Below are 22,187 nucleotides of genomic sequence, written 5' to 3' on the forward strand. Positions count from 1 at the left end.
CTCTACCACCTCCCAAGCCCCATCCCAGGCCTCTGTAGAAAGAACAGTCAATGCTCAGACGCTCTCAAAATCTGAAGAGAAATTGCTTCCCATGTCTATTGGGATGGTAGCGTGAATGATGATGCCTTTTTTCCAGAACAGAAGTGAGAGTCAGTTAGAGGGCAATGTTGCTTTTCCTTGACAAATGCCATAATGACCCACCAAAGCCACTCTGTGTCACTTGTGTTCTAGACTTCTGCAGAGAGGTGGCTCCAATGGATTCCAGCTCTACTTCCCCCAGCAGTCCTCCCAGACATGAAGAGGTGTCTTGGTAAATTAAGCTAAATTGCCTTCATCTAGAAATTTCACATTAGAAATGAACACTTAATGGGCTGACAGTTTAAATTCCTTTCAGAGGTGGCAAGGAGTAAGGAGTTCTGTTAAGTATTACGCTGCATCTGACAGGACATCCAGGCAGCAAGACTGTTTAATCCAACAGCTTACCATGACTAGAGCTTCCCCACATCCATCAAGCCTCTGTAATGCAAATGGAAGAATCTCTCCTTAACATCACCAGTTTTGTGACTTTAAAGCCATCCATTTTGAGAGGTCTGGGACTGCTCTAAGTATTGGACAAACTGTAGAAAAACTCTGTCACTTATTTCTCAAGGCCTGCATCCTGGAAGGAGCATCATCTCTAGCTCGCAGGCCAAATGCCCTTTTCCTTAATACTGTAAAGTTTATTACTGGAGGGTTACTCAAAAAATCTGCTGGGAGGCACACCAGGCAGTACAAGTCAAAACCCAGTCTGGCCACACTGTCCCTCAGACTGGTGGATTTACAGCCCACCTCCACCTGCCCCAACCTCCATTCTAGGCTGCATGTGTCAGAAAACTTTCCATCTTCCATCTCTGGCTTAAGGGAAGAAACCTTGTTTGTAGAAGAGAAGATGGGAGCTGAATTCTCCCATGTCCAATGCATGTTACATTAGATAGGACCCTAAACCTGAATTCAAAAAGCCCACGCTTGAGGCAGGCAGATGACCTGAGACCAGGAGTTCAAGACCAGTCTGACCAACACAGCAAAACCTCATCTCTACTAAAAATACAAAAAAACTGGCCAGGCACAGTGGCTCACACCTGTAATCCCAGCACTTTGGGAGGCCGAGGTGGGTGGATCACGAGGTCAAGCGTTCAAGACCAACCTGGCCAAGATGGTGAAACCCCGTTTCTACTAAAAATACAAAAAAATTAGCCAGGCGTGGTGGTGGGTACCTGTAATCCCAGCTACCCAGGAGGCTGAGGCAGAGAATTGCTTGAACCCAGGAGGCGGAGGTTGCGGAGGTTGCAGTAAGCAGAGACCACTGCACTCTAGCCTGGGTGACAGGAAGATTCCATCTCAAAAAAAAAAAAAAATTAACCGGGTGTAGTGGCGTGCACCTGTAGTCCCAATTACTTGGGATGCTGAGGCAGGAGAATCACTTGAGCCCAGGAGTCAGAGGTTGCAGTGAGTCGAGATCGTGCCAATGCACTCAGGCCTGAGTGACACAGTGAGACTCTGTCTCAAAAAAATAAAATAAAATAAATAAAAATAAAAAATAATAAGCCCATGAGTGGATTTCAGAAAGTCCACGGACCCCAAGAAATTATGTGTGAAATTCTCTGTGCATGTGTATTCCATGGAGAGAGACTCCAATCTGAAGCTTTCTTCATATTATCAAAGAAGGCCATGATTCAAACAGTTAAGAACTCCCAGCTCAGAGAATTTTCTTTTTCTTATTTATTTATTTATTTCAATAGGTTTTGGGGGGACAGGTGGTGTTTGGTTACATGAATAAGTTCTCAGGTTTATTCTCCACTCCACACCCACCCCATCTCTAATCTGGCTTTAAGTACCAAACTATTTAAATGGGGAAGCCTTAGCTATCATGTCTTCGTCAGTCTACTATTTATTTATTTATTTATTCTAGAGACAGGGTCTCATGCTGTCACCCAGGCTGGAGTACAGTGGTGTGATCATAGCTCACTGTGGCTTCTAACTCCTGGGTTCAAGTGATCCTCCTGCCTCAGCCTCCTAAGTAACTAGAACTACAGTACATACCACCACCCCTGACCAGTGGCTGACTTTAAAATAGAGTCAGCCACTCTTTCTATTTGGTAGCCAAGATGTTCTCTCATCAACTCCCCTGATGTTGGCCAATCCTTGTGAAGGACGTGTCTCATGCCATGGTTAACAACACAGCTATGTGGAACAGGCCTGGGCCTCATCTCATTTGACTGTGGAATGGAGAAGACCAGGCCAAACATGGTGAGAGTCTATCCCCTCCTCACTGTCTGGTCTTCCTCCACTCCCCTGGCTTTCCCACCCTTGCTCCTCCCCACCAACTTGCCTCTGCCTTCCTTTGCTTCATTTTCACCCGATACAAGAGCTTCATATAGCACAGCTTAAAATGTGAGCATTCCTTTTACTATCCGATCAATACACACATCACCTGCAGTTCTCCATCAAGACAAATGCATACTTAAATTATAAATGGAGCAGCCATTGGCCATTTTAAGTGATAAATATAACTCTGCTAAGAGAGCCCACAATGAAAGTTTAGAATAACTGATCATAGCTCAGTTTAACTTGGTGAAATTGTAGAGTTAAGGTCAAGGAGAATCCATCCAATGGTGAGAAACTGAAGGCTCCCAACCTACCATGATAATGACATTTCATACAAATATACCTATTTACCTATTATTTTCAAGCTTCTCAGCGCATTAGTAAGTCCCAATCAACAATTTTTTTTTTTTTTTTTTTGAGACAGAGTCTTGCTCTGACGCCTAGGCTGCAGTACAGTGGTGTGATCTCAGCTCACTAAAACCTCCACCTCCTGGGTTCAAGTGATTCTCCTGCCTCAGTCCCCCGAGTAGCTGGGATTACAGGCATGTGCCACCATGCCCAGCTAATTTTTGTATATTTAGTAGAGACGAGGTTTCACCATATTGTTGAGGCTGGTCTCGAACTTCTGACCTCAAGTGATTCACCTGCTTCAGTCTCCCAAAGTGCTGGGATTACAGGCATGAGCCACTGGACCCAGCCCCAATCAACAATTTTTTAAATAAAATAAAACAGAAAATATCAGAGTGCATCACATAGGAAAATAAGTACTGTATTATTTCACAAAATTTTTATTTCAGTTTTAAATACATGTGCCCTGTTTTGTGTATTCTAAACTCCAGATATTTTTCACATTTTAACGCTTCTGAAATCACGATTCATTTTACCCTTGTTTTTAGCCAGGTTGCAGCTGTGACATAATTGTATGAAAATCTTCATTGACACCTTCTGGTAAAATCAAGAAAATGCCATCATCAAAGTGACTTAGATTCCATGAAACTGGTTATGAGTTTGTGTATGTGTGTACCAAATTATAAAACAAATTTCTTACTACTGGTTCATAGTAAATAAAAGCTTGAAAAATAGCATACTACGCCATTTTACGAAGTTTGTATGTACACTTACTAAACACTGATATTCAAATCATGAAGGAGACCAGTTTCTATTGCTCTTCAGGCAACTGCAATTACAGCCTCCTCTTGTTACTGACTTCAGAAACTTCATCAGAGCTGATGTGTCTGTTGTGGTATCCACCCCCGACTAGATGTGTGGCCCCTGCAAGTCACTTAACTTCTCAGGGCCACAGTTTTCTCGGCCGTAGGAGGAGGATGTTGGAGAAGTTTTCTATCATCACGTTAAGTTTGCACAATTCAGGAAATGTGCAGACACATATTAAACTCTCCACGTGCCTGTCAGTCTCTGCATTACTTTGTCCATGAGCCCTGAGCCCTGTCTGATAGATTGTCTGCTTCTTTGCCTCCTTTATCTCCTGAAGACTTCTTCATAAAACATCCCAAGGGCAAAATGATGTCAAAAATCCATTTTTTAAGTTATGTAGTATTGTTTCAAGCATTCCTACAAAGTCTGTGATATTTTAAAATGTTAAAGCACAACAAGGGAATGACAGTAAGGGTTATGCGTTTGTTTTTTAATGTGTGACATGTGGCACTCTCATTCCTGACTCATATCCTTTGTGAGCCTCGCCGTCCTTTTTTCTATCCATTCCATTTCCTGAATCTATATTTTGGTCTCTAAATTAGCATGTGCTCACTCATGCATAGAGCCTGGCCTTTGGGCTGGGTAAGTCACCCTGTGGTGCCCAGGTTCTTCTTACCCGCGTCGGTTCCAGTACGCTTCACATCATGTCATTTGTTTACTGGTTGCTCTCCCCATTCAACTGTGAGAGCCTCAGAGGCAAGGACCTCTCTTTATCTGTCTTTGTATCCCCAGCCACAGAACAATGCCCTTCATGCTGCGGATGTTCAATATTGCTTGTTAAATAAATGCGTTAAGTGAATAAATGTGTGGCGTGAGGTCAACTTCCACACAAGCACAGAAAAATTCACACGCTCAAACAGACACTCTTCTGAGCAGAAACCACGTCTCAGATGTCTAATTTCCACGGTACCCAGCCCTGAGACAAGTTCCATCCTCTGAGGACCTCACTGAGTTGCTGATTCATGTGCTTGTTTTACAGACACCAGTCTGTATCCAAATACGCATTCTTATGCGTCTCTCCAGCCTTTCACTGCCCACACTATTCCAGTATCCTGGTCCAAGCTGAGTGTGGGTCAACTGTTCCTGTTAGCAGCTGCCCTGCAAGGGGGCTGAGTGACAGAAAGGATTATTTCAGCTTCAGGACTCAAGACCAAAATGAAAGCTGCCAACTTCCTTCCTGTCCCCACTGGCCTTTCAGGTGTAGAGAGGAGGGACCCCATGGGTGCCAGGCTGCCCAGGAATGAGTAAGGCCCATCTCTCCATGTCTCCTCCCATGCACTGCTGGGTTACAGTAACATGACCATAGCTTACCAGGTCCCTGGACATCCCTAGAGAGTGCAGGTGATAGGAGTTAACTATCATGGTTGTTTTGACACAGGTTTTCTCCAGTACATCACCCCATCTCCCTGCACACATACGGAGAAGGACATTGAGGTCTACATCACCATTACTTGCCCCTGATTAAACATTTAGCCAAATATCTAGGCCATGGAACATCAAACATCTCCCTATCCAGAGCTGAATTATATGATCATAAAAAATTAAAAATTAACTGATATTTACTAAGTACTAAATGACTACATTAGAAATGCAAAAAAATGAGCAAAAGGGCTTGAATGAGGAGGGGAGTTGTACTTTTGGAGAAATGGAAATATAAAGTTCTAACTCCATTTACTTTGGGGCACTTTAACTTTCTTCTTTCATCGCATTTAATGCAAAATGACACCCTAAATGAAACACCATAAGGCATCTAGGGTTTTTTTTTTTTTTTTCCTGAGTTTCTATTTAATTCTGGTTGTCTTGATTTAAGCTTCTGTAATCAATTTGTGCTTCAATAATAGAAATGATTTCTATGAGCTCCACCCCAGTATAGGGCTTGGGAGTATGCCTCTTTATAATTAATTATCTGTATTTACCTGTTTTTTTGTTTGTTTGTTTGTTTTGTTTTATTTTTATTTTTGAGACGGAGTCTCACTCTGTTGCCAAGACTGGAGTGCAGTGGTGTGATCTTGGCTCACTGCAAGCTCTGCCTCCCGGGTTCACGCCATTCTCCTGCCTCAGCTTCCTGAGTAGCTGGGACTACAGGCGCCTGCCAACATGCCCAGCTTATTTTTTTTTTATTTTTAGTAGAGACAGGCTTTAACCATGTTAGCTAGGATTATCTCGATCTCCTGACCTCGTGATCTGCCCGCCTTGGCCTCCCAAAGTGCTGGGATTACAGGCATGAGCCACCATGCCTGGCCGGTTTATCTGTTTTTAATTCAACTTTTTAATTTTTTTATTTGTTTTTTAGAAAATAAGGTCTTGCTCTGTCACCCAGGCTGGAGTGCAGTAGCACAATCACAGCTCACTGCAACCTCAAACTCCTGGCTCAAGGAATTCTCCTCCCTCAGCCTCCCTAGTAGCTGAGATGACAGGTGTGCACCATCACACCTGGCTAATTTTTTTTTATATATTTTGTAGAACAGAGTCTTGCTATGTTGTCTGGGCTGGTCATGAACTCCTGGCCTCAAGTGATCCTCCCACCTCAGCCTCCCAAAGTGCTGGTGTTACAGATGTGAGCCTTTGCACCTAGCCCTTAATTCACTCTTTAAGTCAACTTTGAATGTGCTGAAATCTGGGAGGTCAATATTCTTTTCTACTTATTAAATAATCATGATAAAGAAAGTTGAAAAGTATATTATTGGTTGGCCGGGCGTGGTGGTTCACGCCTGTAATCCCAGCACTTTGGGAGGCTGAGGCAGGCGGATCATGAGGTCAGGAGATCAAGACCATCCTGGCTAACATGGTGAAACCCCGGCTCTACTAAAAATACAAAAAATTAGCCGAGTATGGTGGCGGGCACCGGTAGTCCCAGCTACTTGGGAGGCTGAGGCAGGAGAACGGTGTGAACCCGGGAGGCGGAGCTTGCAGTGAGCCGAGATCGCGCCACTGCACTCCAGTCTGAGCGACAGAGCAAGACTCTCAAAAAAAAAAAAAAAACACACACACAGAAAAAGAAAATTATGTCATTCGTACATGGTTTTCTCTGATGCCAGTAGGCCATGAGATTGGGGATTCCTTTTGTTGTTGTTGGTAAGCAGTATTGACTTGATGTCAGATTTGAAGTTCTATTGGATTTACAGAAGTGGTGCCTGCTCCCTTTACATTTGATTCACAAATTCCTCATACTCAATGAGCTCTCAATGGTACCACTTTAACTAGAAGTAAGAAGTCATCAAACTAAATCATGGGACTGGGTTGTAAGTCTACCTTCTCTCCCTTCCATTCACCTGCAATAGTCTAAATCACTCCTTCCCTGAAGCATGGCTTATCAGCTGTGCAGTGCAATAGAAGGGGGAAAATGTTTTCCCAACCTAGAAACCCATCAACTTGGACCCCGAAGCATGACATCTGAACACCTAACTGCAAGACCAGGAACAGCTCACAACTGCTATCTGTGATCATTAACAACCTGCTTGCATTTCCAGGGCTGCCTCCATGGATTAATATATGCACACTACATATTAAACCATCTGCCATAGAGTCTGATCCAGTCTTTCCCCATTGTGGCCAACTGCAAAGGTTACCCCTGAGTGTTAAGAGACTGAATACACTTTGATTACATTTACATTTATCAATTCTTTAGTTTTATTATTAGTTCTTTTGTCCTCAACAATATACCTTTTCAGGCTTTTGTATCCTATATTTGTATAGCCTGCAGTATAATAAAAATACATTTAATCCTCTGTGTCAACTTTTTTAAAGTTCAGCATTAGCCTTTTATAAAAATCAGGTTCAAGAAGAATGAACTACACGTTTCCTGTGAGAAGGGACATAGCTTGATTATCAGCATATTGTTTGAAGTACTTTTGTCTGCTTTAAAAAATTGTCTTTAATGTAGTCAAACATTTAAACGTTAATTTTTTTACTCTAGGCAGGCAACACAATGAGCCCCCTACAGATGGGACCAAGTTCTCCTCTCTGGGGATGCTGAGAATCAGCCTGTATCAGGGACGTGAGGATTAAAACGTTTTGTTCCCTTGTGCTCGCTGATGGCTGAGTGAATGGAATTGCATCTGATGTCAGGTTACCTCATTATATGTATATATTTGTAAGGGTTTCTTTTGGGGGACAGGGTAATTCTCTGTGGCTTTTCAAATGAAAGCAACTAAGAGAAAGTAGGAAATGCTCCCTCCTTCCTATTATCTACTGCCAAATAAGCCATCAGTATTACCAAGGGACACTACTCCTAATATAAACCCCTGGGATGGTACACTATTAATTTCTCTGCTCTGAGGAATATCATCCACTCCTTCCCCAGGTTCTTAATCCAAGGCTGGGCCTTATTTCTTGTCTTCAGTTGTTTATGTTCCTCAAGGGTCTCTTCGGCGGGAGTCAGCCAAACTCTAAAAGAATTACTTGGATTTTTGAAAATCCAAACAACTTACCTTACTTTTTTGCAAGGCTGTATTTGGTCATTTTTATTTAGGTTTGTATCAAATGCTAACTCAAGACATAAATACTGTTTTTTGGTTTTTGTTTTTTTTCTCTCAAGGGAGGCTCCTCATATAGTGACCCTGCAAACTTTGTACTGTTCTGTCATTCCTTAGAGTCTGGCTTTTCTCAAAATTATGATAATGGACACTCACCCATCTCAAATCCAGAGGCTTTCTGTGTGCACATGAGTGCAGGTACCTGCACGCTTATGGGAAGATACTTGGAGGACTGCATCCAGGATGCAGCAAAGCAGACCCTCGAGAGAAGCTGGATGCCCTTGCACCCCAGTGACTTCTCCACTCTCAAGTATAAGTGCTATTTTTAATGCTATCAGCAACATCGTACTTTATTTCCTTCATATGTTTTGGACCCTCTGATTTATGGCACTTAAGCTTCTCAAATTTGCTTCAACTGATTTTCCTTGGAGATTCAAACCACTGTTTAAGTTGCACAAAATCCTTATAAAACCTGCTCTACATCACAGATACAGGACAGGGAAGCTACTCCCAACTGTCCATATACGGTATCCTTCTCTTACACTGCTTCCTAAGGTCCTTAGAGCACAGCTTCTGATATCCAATGTCCATACGTACATTGTGTGTCTTCACTATCTTTGGTTGCTTTCCGAAATGTCATCTGTGTGCCCTCTCCACTTCCCATTGGTCTTTAATAAGTCTTCCAAATTTCCTGAGACAGATTCTTTTACTTTCTAAAGGATGCCTTTTTAGTACTAATAAAACTTTCATACTTGTCTGCTTAATCACGCCAGCTTTACTGTCCCCTTTTTCCTTTTTGTTTTTGGCTCAGAGGTATATGAACCATCTGTGCCTCTAAAACAGTTCGCTTAAATAGCCTCCAGGCAGATTTTATGGTTTTTAAGTTTTTTACTTTAACCTTCAGCCTGCTGTTAGCCATTTTCAGCACAGTTTTAAAATCAGCCTCTTTTGGAAATGACTGTCATTATGTGTGGCTTTCAGGAGCTACTAGAACTGGAGAGGGGCTGCTGACTCCAGCTGAACTGGAAGTCCCGGGTTCACAGTCACCTGAGGCAAGAAAAGGTGTGGGTAGCCTTATAAGGGTCATCTCTCCCATTTGGCATTCTGAAGAGATATTCAGATTCCTCTCGTTAGGAATATCCATGTCCATATCACCCAGGTAAGACCCAGGAAAATAAAATCTGAATTACTCACCTGCCTATTTATTTGTCACTACATTTCTATAGAGTTGTCATCATGATTTTAGGTACTAAAATTAGACGCGAGGCTGAAACAAAGAATACAAAGAAAGGGAGGAGAATCCCTTCCTTCCCGCCACACCACTGCACCACAAAAATCACCCTCTGTTGCTATGCCAGCAAACATGCTGTTCTGTTTCCATTTTATCACAATTGTCTTGCGTAGGGACCTGAGTGTCAATCAGTAGTTCTCTGTAATTCTCTGGAATTCATCATTACCCAAACTTTCTGTCTGCCCTTGCATTAATGTTAACGTAACTATGTAGTTCTCTCTCTCTATAACAAAACTACATCTCTTCACCACACCTAGTGGGGATGAGGGTATCTGCCCTTTCTGTGGCTCTTTCCAGCAAAAAGTGAGTTATCTCACTTATCTTTCAACCACATTCATCAGACAGTAATTACACTATTCTCCTCTCTCAAATCAGTGCATTTTTGCACAATCTTTTCTCTGTTGTCATTGTTGCTTTTCTAGTACATTTGATAGTTAAAAACACTTAAGCTCTTATAGTTATCATTGTGATTATTACAGTATTATGATGTATTTATAAAATGCTTCTATCTTCAAGAGTTATAAGCTGTATACTCTCTGAAGTGATGTAGTATTAATGTGCTAACTCTATAGTCCATGAAGCTGATCAAAAAGTCAGAGCAGGCAGAGGCCAGCAGGCAAGCAACGAATCCCCAAGGATTGGTAGAAAGAGAAAGAAAGAAAAGAAAGAAGGAAGAAAGGAAGGAAGGAAGGAAGGAAGGAAGGAAGGAAGGAAGGAAGGAAGGAAGGAAGGCAGGCATTTGCAAACAAATGGATGAACGGGGTTATCATTCCAGGGAGTATCTGTTTGCTCAATTGTTTTCTTGTTTGTGGGTAAAGGACCATTCCTCCATAAAGAACATGAAATTAGCAAAGAAAGAGCAAATTAAGGCCAAAATTAGAAATCACACTGCGGTGTCCTCAGCCTAATAAGCTCTTCCTTCTCTCTTTCCTTACTTAACACCTCTTTATCCTTCAGATTTCAGTGCTAGTCCCACTTACTCAGGGAAGCTTCAAGATCTTCTGACAAGTCAACTCACCCTGAAAAAGGTTCTCATGGGACTGTGCCCAATACTATCAAGGCACCTGCCACAGTGACGATTTCACATTTGTGTTATTATTTAAATAAACTTCTGTCCCTCAATGGACTATAAGATCCATGAGGGCAAGGACCAGGTTTTGCTGGCCACTGCAACTCCCATAGTTACTGTTCAACAAATATTTGTTGAATGAATAAATAAATAATTAATAATGGTGAAAGCTGCAATCTTCAATACTTGTACTCCTTTGGCCACCTGAACTTGAAGCATTTAGCCTCAGACTGTATCGCAATTCTTCTGAACACTTCTCTTTTCCTTCTGTTTAGCAGACACAGTTTTCAGCCACAAAGAAAGTAGCTTCAATGTGTGAACCAGCTAACTGTTTTTTTCTTTTTTTTTTTTTTTTGCATGACAGAGTCTTTACTTTTAAATGATTACTGATACACCAAGTAATAACATGTAACAAGTTCTTGAATTCTATCATCTAATAATTTTGATTAAGAGAAACTAAAAGCAACCCAAATAATTCCACTAGTATTCACTGTTCTAACCATTAGCAAGAATGGACTACGTTAAGGCTCGCTGCTGCTTCAGACAGGTTACAAAGAACTAGTTACTACTTTTTCATAGATAAAGCCCCTGACGTTCAAGAAAGTATTAGGGGAAAAAACATATTTAATCCCTTCCTTTCTTAAAAGAATGGTTATGTGGTTTGTTTTTTTTTTTAAACTAGATCTAAGAAAGAAAAAGTCAACAGTGATATGCATGTTGCTTGAGCCAAAAGGCATAGGAAAAAAAGACAACATATACCCATTAAATTCCTAAGAAATATGAGGTAAAAAGATGAAATCTTTAGATAATTTCTAAGTCTGTACAAAAAAGCTAGATTTGCTACTGTCCAAAAAGTAGAAGGACCTACTATATAATATATGGAAATAATTTAATGCCATTTCATAAGAATATAACTAGAGCTGTGCTAAAGTTTCATATTCATGAGGGCATCTAAAATGCCACTCCACAAACAGGTGTTCTCTCTTCTTCTATCCATTTATGCGGTAGTTTTCATGGATTTCTGGCCAAATGTCACAGACAAAAGCCAAGAGGTTATGCAAGACTTCATCCCTGTTCTGCTGGAAGCAGGTCTGGAGGATGGTCATCTTCTCCTGGGTCTCCTTCTCCACTTCAGTGCTGCAACTGCCATGGGATCCCAGTGCCAAAGCTTCCTTGGCCTTGAATTCTTTCTCCCTCTGCAGGCAGTACTGCTCAATTTCAGCCTGAGCTGCTTCTTTGGCCTGCTTCAGCCTCCGGTTCTTTCTTTTGAGGGCCTCAGACACCTTCTCGGCTGCCCGCTTCTCGGCCAGCAGCAGCTGCTGAATCCCCTGCGACTGACTAGCCATGGCGGCAGCAACTCTGAGCTGGACCAGCTAACTCTTGATGGGTAACAGCAGCCTCATCCCATCAGACTTATACTTCAAAGCATCTAGCTCCCCACATCCAATACAGCCCTTGGCCAGCCTCTCCTAGGCCACTTACACTGAGGAAACTATATTCTGGGCTATCTGCTGCTGTAATGGCACCACTGTTCCTCTTCATAAATGGGGATAACAGCTAGCCACAATCCCTTTGTTTTAGTTCTGTGCAATCTCATGTTCTAAAGTCCAAAAAGAGTGGAAACAGTGATCACATCAGTCCTGATACTACAGCCAGTGTTCTAATAATCAGGTTTCTCAAAACAGCAGGTGCTGGGTAGAAGAGGTGGTTTATCTAAGGATCCTATGATGAATGCTAACCACATTTTTATCTTTCAATCCACTTTGGATTATTTCTCCCACATGTCAAGAGTAGACAGGCATGACACATCCATTGTGTAAAGAATTCAACGTCATGAAATAACCTCAGGAAATCATCTCTCTTTCTCTCTTGTGGGCATTTGCTAGCATCTCCCATCAGCCATCACTCTGGTCCCCTCCCTAACAGTTCCCTGACTTTCATTCTGGTAGCTACCCCTCCCCATGCTGCCCATGGGCTTCAGAGGAAAATGAGCTCAACCTGAATTTCAGAGGGAAGCCCTGATTGGCTCATGCTAGACGTTCCATTGCTCTCTCTCGTCATAGCCCCCCAGTTCAGGTATGAGCATGTAATGTAAGCATAGACAACGAGTATGAATTTCAAGACTCTTTTTTGGAATGCTAGGACAGAGACACTCATTCCAGAGCATGTCAACAAGAAAGTGTGTAGCCCTGATTGCTGCTAACAGCTGTCCCATAACCACTGGGGAGCTTGCCATGGAATGTGGCCAACACTCTATATGGAAGAATACAGAGATGGAAAGAAATGGGACCGTGATAAGACCACTGTGCTGCTGAATCAACCTGCCCCAAAGTACATACTAGCTTGGGACTTTATAACTCCAAATGATGTCTTTTATTGTTGAGGTCTTCTGTTACTTGTATTAAAAATCCTGACACACCCTACAAGTAATCACCAAACTATACCCACTCTCAGAATAAAACAGACTTCAAAATAATCCCTTTACCCAAAGATGGTCCCTTCAAGACTACCATCTCTTTACCATAATGCTACCTCTAAGGCTAGAGCTTGAGAAGGTCCGTGGATGCTGTAGGTCTCCCAGAGCAAGAGTTAGATTCTGCATGGAGTTTGCCTTCTGAGGCCCTAACCTCTCTACCAGATTGGAGACAAGCCCCACCTGCCCTGTAGAAAGAAAACTGCTGTGTCAGAACATTTACCGAACAGTATCCCTCCCTGATGCCTTTCCTCCCACACCTTGCCCCCCAAAAAAACACAAAACACAAAAAAAACAAAACACACACACACAAAACTAAATTGGTTCAACACACTTTTGCTACTGGGAAATGTTTCATAACTACTAATGAATAATTCAGTGAATAAGATATTTTTAGTTTTCTATTGCCAGACACACCCAACTTTGATGCGAATGCTGTTGCCTTTCTTACTCTCCAAATCCCCCTTGCATACGGGATCCTAAACGTGTTACTTCCTTCACAGAGGCCCAATCAACAACAAAAATCAGATCATATCACCCATCCTGCTCAACAGCTTCCAATAGCTGCTATCACACTTAGAATGAACTCCAAACTACTGCCTCTCCAGCCTACGTCATTTGGCTTCTCACCACCTTGATCATTCCGCTCCAGACATCTGTACTTCTTGTTGCTATTCAAAAATGCCAAGACTGTTCCTGCCTTAGGACCTCTGTTTCTCACTTACTCCCCCTTCTCCACAGGACACTCTGCTGCCAGCTCCTCACACACAGCTAGCTCCGTCACTTCCTTCTGTCCCCAGCATACGTCACCTCCTCAAAAATAACTCCTGTGGTCCTCAGAAATAAAACAGCAGCCCCTCACGAGCCTCTCCCTCAGTCTGCTTTTTTTTATAGCACTTTTTCCTACCTGAAATTATATTACAAAGATATTTTTAAGCCTGTATATATCATCTATCTCCCCTGCCAGAGTGTAAGTCCCTTTAAGACAGGGACTTTTTCTCTTGTTCAAAAGTCTATCCACCAAGACTAAAACACGCTTAGTGTCGTACACGGGCTCAATATATCTTTTTATTTTATTTTTTAAAGAATGAATGGATGATTAAATAACAAGATTTCTTTTAAGTGGGGCTAAAAACAAACAAAAAGCTGTAGGGAGGTACTTATTTCCTGTCGGGCAAACTCCCCTTTTTCTTTGATATCAATTTATATTGCTCCACTTATGAAACATAAAATCCTACAGATTATCACAGAAAGTGTCACGTTCTTCAAAGATTCTCCTTATATCAAAGATTTAGATGTGTGGTCATAAAAATGCTCACCATATTTTAAATAGTATGAAATCATTCTATCAAAACAGATTACAAGATAATATATCATTTATGAGATCCATATAAAAATCATTGCTTTATCATGGAATGTTTGGCAAAAGGCCAGTGAAAATGAGCAGTCATAATATCTCAAAATTCCTATTACCCATGGAACCTCCAAAATATAGTTATTGGAGTGAGATTAATTAATGCTAATTAGCTAATCAAGAAAGTTAAACATTAAGAAAGTTTAAGTTTCTGTGACAAAAATCAGATGTAAAATCTTTGAATTATGTCATAACTTCTACTATTTCTGTGGAAAAATAATCATTTCAAACTCAAGGCACTTGTTTTTCTACAATCAAAGGTGGTTAAATACTTTTAAATACATTTCAACATATTTATGAAGGAATTAGACTACATGCCTCCAAAGCTCTCTCATAAATCAGTATAATGTTTCCAAAGCACATTTGGAAGTAAAAAATTCATATCTACTGACTATATTTTCCTCTATTCGAAGATGAATTAAGCAGAAAATACATTAATGTCTGAATTTATAATAGGAGTGGTTAGCCCTCAACCATAGCAAACTAATGAGGAATATTTTACCATGGAAAAATTAATCAGGGCTCTCTAACACTATGCAATTTGACATTTTGAGGACTTAATCAGGAATGGATTTTATTCCGCTATTTACTTTTCATCATGGGGATGACTTACAAAGACACTACCTGTTAGAACAAATATAATTCTTGAGCTTAATCTTGTCACTTTAAAGAAATTTATTTTAAATAATATTCCATAGTTTAAAAATAGTCCTCGCAGAAGCCACATTACTAAGATTATGTCATCTCTGGGCCAAATTCAGCTCTCAAACATTGAGCAAATATCAACATAGACACAGTGAGCCTCAGAGCCTGAATGTGACTAACCCTCTGTTAGCAATGAGACAACACAAATTCTGGGAGGTTGTGACTGCTGGACATGGACTTCCATCCCCCACCATCGATTATCGCTATCTTTGTTAAAGACTACAGGAGTTTCATTTAACTAGAGTGCTCAGTAAATTGCAGCAGAGTTCAAGCATCTTTATGGATTCATTAAACCATTGATCTGCCTCACAGAGCTTGTAGTAGAGTCCAGCTCTGGCCCACAGCCTGTGTTTACAGAGAATGCAATAGACTGATGTTTGTAACCTCCAAAGGCAGTCTGTCAGTAGACATTAGATTCCACTGTGTGCACAGCCACCCTAAGAGTGGATTGTAACACAGGGAATTTCCCATTCTCAGTCTCAACTGCTAGGACAGAAATTAAGTGACCATTTGTAGCAAGATTTTCTTTCTTTCATTCTAATCTGTGATAATATAAACAAAGAGCAAAGAGCCCAAGGAACAAAGAATTACACATGGCTTGGCCAGTTCACACTTCTGCTTATGTGTACAAAAGCTATCCAGAGATATTGAAATGGAGGAGAAATTAAAATAACTACAGGCATATCTATAGCTTGGATCCCCCATGGGGCCTCTCGAGTATGCTATGCATTGTGACCAGATATTGCAAAGGTGTATGAGAAAAATTCAGGACTCAATCTACTACCTTAAAATATTTCAAGGCAAGCCACCTGCCCTTTTATGCATGCACTTATTCAGATACTCAACATTTTTAACAAAGCACTGAATCAACAGAGTATAACTACTATTCCAGGAAAATGAATAATCATTATCTCTTGGTTTCTCAGGACAGTTCACCAAGCACTCTCAGAACCTTCTCCCTCCTCTGGTTTTTATTAATAAGGTCTCACAACACCTTCCTTTTTAAGTCAGGCACAAAGAGGAACTCTGTGCTGAATGCAGCTTATGATCAGAGAATCACATCAAAATGACCTGTTAAGATAATTCTTTAAATGTTCATTGCTCAGATAAAGCTGAACACTGTTAGTGGCAAGGTGAGAGAGCGGGAAATGTAAGTGACTGGATCGATAAGGAGAATGTTCGTCCCAAATAAATAGATCCTTTCCTGATCATTTGTTTCACTGAACTGCCCACTGCCCAAACAGACAGTCGGACTATGAACTCCAAACACGCACATTCATCACTCTGCAGAAGCAGTCACCAGAACACAATGTGGCTGATGCAATCTGACACTGTGGTTAATGTTAAAAGGGAGCGTGCCTTTTAGATGGATTGGATAATTACCGGCAGTTCAGATGAGAAAAAACTTGATTTAAGTGAATAGCATTAGCCGTCACCAGAAGGATGGCCAGAGATGTACTATGTCTGAAAATTAACATTCCAACATATACGTCAATACCCCTGTGTATTGATCCCCAGGTGACCGGATTCTGATTTATGAAAAATTCTCTCTCTTCCTTCCATTCACTGAAAAATGTTGAACACAGACTGGGGCTTGAAGCTATTTAGTTTTGATCAACTCTTCACATTTAATCTAAAATATCTAATGTTTTTCAGAAACAGATGTCCATTCTGGCTAATGGGTTAGACTTATTGCTGTTTCCTTCATAGTCTCCCAACATGTGGCTCATTAAAAACTAGAAGTGGTTGCTGTTCCTTTCAGTACAAACCCACTTGTCCCATGCTGTGTTCCAGGTATCCCTTAGACCAGAGTTTCTCAAGTGGTTTTCAAGTGTTTTGGTGAACATGAGGTCACATGCCTCTCCCCAAGCCTCTGATGGCTTTCTAAAGTACTGTGTCCCACTCTGTCTGCAGAACCTCTGCCTTGGAACACTTTCTGGCTCTCCTCAAGAGCTTGTGTGTCAAACTTTATATGGACCTACACTTTACTTCACTAGCCAGAACTTTCCTGCTCTAACCCTACTCCCAAATGTGTTTCCAAGGACTGACGTTTACCCCTCCTCTGTGATTGCTTTCTCCAGCCTCTCATTTGCAGGAGCTCACCAATATTCCATTCTGTATTTCAAAATACAAGAGAATAAGAAACACTTGAGTTTGTTGTTCTTTCCCCAGAGCTTTCTGAGAACACCTCTGTTTGCTATGACCGAAAGGGAGCTCAGCCACTGGCCTGCAGACTAAATCCCTGGGAGGAGAAGCCACTATACACATGAGGCAGTGGACAGGCTTACAGCACAGTACTAAGGGACACTGCAAAATCAAACAATCATCCTGCAGGCCAGGGTGCAGCTGGACAGATCCAGGAGGCTCACTGGCGGCTGTCAAAACCAAGGGGAATCCACAGGAAGAACCCTGGGGCTCCCCGGGTGCATATACTTGTGGACCAAGGATATTTGCAAGCAACTGGCAAAAGCAAGTCTGTGGCCTGAGCTTCAGGTGGTCAGGGGACATTAATTGCAAGTAATTTCTTAATGTCCTTCTCCAAGCCTTCAAGAATGATAGCCATTTTGCAAATTAAATCTCGCAGGTATTTAAAAAGAGTAGACAGGTTAATCACTAGATTAACATGGCATTTGTTACACATTTCTTCTACACTACTTGGTTCTATAATTAAGTCTGAAACTGAGAAATCTTTCCCAGGATATATTCAACTTTAATAAAAAGACAAATAGACTATGTCTAAATAAAATAGACTCCAAATAACATGAGGATACATGCTAATTAGAGATGGGTTCTTTCAAAAGAAATCTCTTCTAAGAAAAGATCACTGTACAACCAAGAATATAGTTTGAAAGTAAAAGAAGTGCTAATAATACAATATTCTCCTCCTTGAATATTTATGTTATTATTATAATGATTGTTAGGAAATCTTAATGGCATCATTTGCAAATGTTGTTTCTGTCTATATCATCTTTTTCTTTTTAATGCATCCTTGTCCTCATCTCTGAGCCACATTGGTTTCTTCCCACTATGGACTGCTGGGGAACAACAATATTATGCTATTGAAGAAGTATTTCGATCTTTTTTTTTTTTTTTGAGATAGGGTCTTGCTTTGTTGCCCAGGCAGGAGTACAATGGACCAGTCATGGCTCACTGCAGCCCCAGCCTCCTGGGCTAAGCAATCCTCCCACCTCAGCCTCCTGAGTAACTGGGACTACAGGTGAGAACCATCACACCCAGCTAATTTTTGCATGTTTTGTAGACGGGGTCTCACTCTATTGCCTAGGCTGGTCTTAAACTCCTGGGCTCAAACAATCCTGCTAACTCCACCTCCCAAAGTGCTGGGATTACAGGCATGAGCCATGGCACCCGGCCTTTCAAATTATGAGAAAAACTAAAACAAGGAAGCAAAACTTTGGTGCTCTTAGGAATTTGTGTTTACTTGTAAATTATCAACATTCCTAATCCAATAAAGAACACTAAAAACCTGAGATCTGAACAAGAAAAGTAAACAATCATCCTTTACATTGCCTGCAGTGTCCATTGGTCTTGACTTTTGATTTCCTTCCTGATTTTTGGATATTAGTTTGGACAGTAAGATATTTCCCATGTAAAAGGAAAGAGATCAAACACAGGCCATTTGGAAGTGACTAACATTTGTGGTCTTGTTTGTTACTCCTTTTTAGAGGGATAATGGTTACAAGACATTACTCCCTTAGGGAAGAGAATTTTTAAGTGTGTATTACTATGCAAAGTAAAACTGGTGTTAGCAAGTTGAACTAAATGTTTCTACAAGAGTGCAAAATCACTAAGGAGTCTGCAACCTTCCAGTTCCTAGGTGAATCACAAGGACAGAAATGCTCTCAGGTCCAAAAACGGGGTGGGAAAAGAGTGAGCTATTAGTTCCCTGAAAAGTCTCTAATACATGAAATAATGAGATTTACATCCCATCATCATACATTGCCCACAGACTACACAAGTATTTTTCTTACCCACTGTTTCAAAAATTTTAAGCCAGCAAATAAGCCTTCGGGGATAAGGATCCTACAAAATATATTATGAATTAACACTATCCATTTCTTAAGCCAACATTCTGAAATGTGTAAACTAGTAGTTAGAGTCCTTAAGTGAATACAGCTGTGATTCATGGTTCTCTCCTGGCAGTGTTGAGCAGAAGTATTTTGAAGAAAGCCTAATATTTGTAGCAATCCAGACAACTCTTCAAATAAAAATTTAAATTCAGTTAAAAATATAACCTACATACTATATAGGTTAACCTGGCTTCAATCCATCCCACCTTATTGCATAGTGACAATCTGTGAGAGATGTATGTGACACTTTCAACCCACCCCATTAAACAGACAGAGAAACCCAAAGAGAAATGAAGAATTGATAGGCAAATGAAATTTAAAGAGCCCATTTTCAGTGGGCCATCATTTTGAGAGTTGGGTTATTTTTGTCCTTGTTTTTAGCAGCAAATCAATTCCTGACTCTACACCCAAGCGTGTGTGAAGAGAAATGCACAGAGACCACAAGCACAGCTGTCCAATTTACATTCACAAATGCAGGTGTTGCTCAGACACAAAACAGAGGTCAGCTGAATACTGCTCCTAATTAGCTACCTTTTCTACTAGGATTTTTCTTTGTAAAGTTATGCATGCAATTTGGGTTCAACTTGGAGACCATTTTTAGATCCCAGCATGCTATCCAGCAAGAAGTGGGCTGTCATTATAAAGCATAATTTACAGCACAGTTAATTTTATGTTTTTTTTTTTAAGTCTACACTTTACCGGCCGGGCGCGGTGGCTCAAGCCTGTAATCCCAGCACTTTGGGAGGCCGAGACGGGCGGATCACGAGGTCAGGAGATCGAGACCATCCTGGCTAACACGGTGAAACCTCGTCTCTACTAAAAATACAAAAACTAGCTGGGCGAGGTGGCGGGCGCCTGTAGTCCCAGCTACTTGGGAGGCTGAGGCAGGAGAATGGCGTAAACCCGGGAGGCGGAGCTTGCAGTGAGCTGAGATCCAGCCACTGCACTCCAGCCCGGGCAAGGAGACTCCGCCTCAAAAAAAATAAAAATAAAAATAAAAAAATAAAAAAATAAAAAAAGTCTACACTTTACCTAAGGCAAAATTCTGTTCTGCACACACACATTATTCACTCTGTTTCCTATTCACTTCTCAATACTTAAAAAAGGTAGAATTTAGCCAGAAAAAAAATCTGTTATGTAGGAATGGGAAGAATTTTCCCCTTTTTCTAAGATTAAGAAAGTCCATAATTAATTAACAAGGACTAAGGACTTTGTTAAATGATACAAGAAGAGAAGTAGCTATTTGCTATTGTCTTCAGTACGGAACACTCAGGGGCTTATTACAAGCAGTTCTTAGAAATGGCAGGATGGAGACTGGTATCTAATACAATCCATTAGGAAACCCAAGCCCTAAATAAAATGACCACAAAATCCTATCAGTTAACAGAAATGCAGCAGCTGTACATGTTTATTGTAATACAATATAATATTGTAACAGAGATAACACTCTTTAAAATTAAAAAAAAAAAAAGCCAGCAAGTGATATGACTAGTTTATTTCTCTATTTGGGAAGAAAAAACACACAAGAAGGCATAGCATGTCAGAGCTTTGGGACATATAAGGAAGGATGAAGACTACAGAGAAGGCAGGAATTGTTTGTACACTAATAGACAACTGAGATCAGCTGGCAAGTCACTGGCTAAACACCAAACCACTGCAACTTCCAGGTTTAGCAAGATGTTCAAAGACATACCCCAGTAACTCCTGGTAGAAAGTGAAATGTGATGGGCTTCCTCCCACTGCTGACTTTACCTGCTGTAAGTATTCCAAATGCTAACTCCTATTCTGGCTCCCAGTTATCCATTTTTCAAAAAGGTACACTATGAAAGCTTAAATTCACTTTGACCTTAAACTTTATAATGATGTAAACAACATAGATATAGATATGGTATTCTGGAGTGTTTTTCCAAATGGAATCAGGTGCCTTTCTTCAAAGGCTCACTATAAAATACAGTTTGCAAAATATAATATGTATCACCAGGATTGTGACAAATCCATCTTGCTTGATTTTAGTCCCTACAGGCAGCCCATCAAGATTCAGACCCATAACCTTCAGAATTATAGAAAGACAAAAAGCCCTGTTCTATAGCCATCTTCTGCGATGGAATGCAAAGTATTTTGTTGTGGTAAGTAGGGCTTTGAAGAAGAAAGCACTGGGCCCACTCCTGGGGTTGTTACTCCAGTGCTCAGCATTCAAAACGGGAGCCCCAGGGTCTCGGAGATCATTTTAATCCCCCTATATTAAAACAAAACGTGTCTCCCATTTTCTTCCCACCCTCCTCCCCAGATTCACTGGCTCCTCCCAGGGGAAAGTGAACTTGACTGCTGACAGTCCCAGAAGAATTCCAAACAATTTCCTTACTTGCCTCTCTGTTCCAGTGAAGATTATGAGCCTAACTCTTAGAGACTGCTACTAAAATTCCACCCCGCTGAATTCTGCAGCCTAATTCTTTCGGCATTATGTTTTCTGGCAGAATGAATGTGACCCAAATTTGCAGGAGATAATTTGCTGCAACAGTGCTTCTTGCAATGCAGTGAGCCCATAATTAGCATTTCGGGATTGCAAATATCACACTTTTAGAAAAATAATAATTGTTTGCTTCAAGAAAGAACAGATTTGGATCTTGTATTATAGAAATGGAAACAACAAAATGTGGACAATTTTAGTAAAGATTTTATGAATTAAGGAAGCTTTACATATCAATGGAAAATAATTGAGGACTAGCAAGTTACCTCAGTAGTTGGTGGCAAAGGCTACAGCAGTTCTTTAAGGATTCAGAAAATAGTTGTGTGCATGTGTGTGTGATCGTAAAAATATCATGCATTCCATTTCCCATCCATGGTGGCTAACACTATTCAAAAAGGACATTTTCAGACCTGGGATGTCTTTAAAACAAAACAAAAAAAATTCTAATGATGGCTCTTCCTGTGTTTACCCACCATGCTTCTCACAAATGCTTGGCTGTGTGAGCAATGTTGTTTCATGTATACATGATTTCATTTTTTCTCAATATCAATCAGTTTTAACGTAAGATGTCAAGAGAGACTTAACATTTTTCTTGACAAGAACTCGTGGGCCAGATTTCGAAAAGA

The 22,187-nt window shown here is 40.8% G+C and overlaps 1 protein-coding gene and 1 pseudogene across 2 annotated transcripts in view; both read right to left on the reverse strand.

Annotated features, from left to right (window-relative positions):
* Positions 1 to 22,187, reverse strand: part of SOBP (sine oculis binding protein homolog) — a 172,795-nt gene that overhangs the window by 106,954 nt on the left and 43,654 nt on the right. The window lies entirely within an intron of this gene.
* On the reverse strand, positions 11,374 to 11,901 carry LOC111538537 (annotated as a pseudogene).

This window comes from Piliocolobus tephrosceles, chromosome 5 (assembly GCF_002776525.5).
Source record: "Piliocolobus tephrosceles isolate RC106 chromosome 5, ASM277652v3, whole genome shotgun sequence".
Taxonomy (NCBI): Eukaryota; Metazoa; Chordata; class Mammalia; order Primates; family Cercopithecidae; genus Piliocolobus; species Piliocolobus tephrosceles.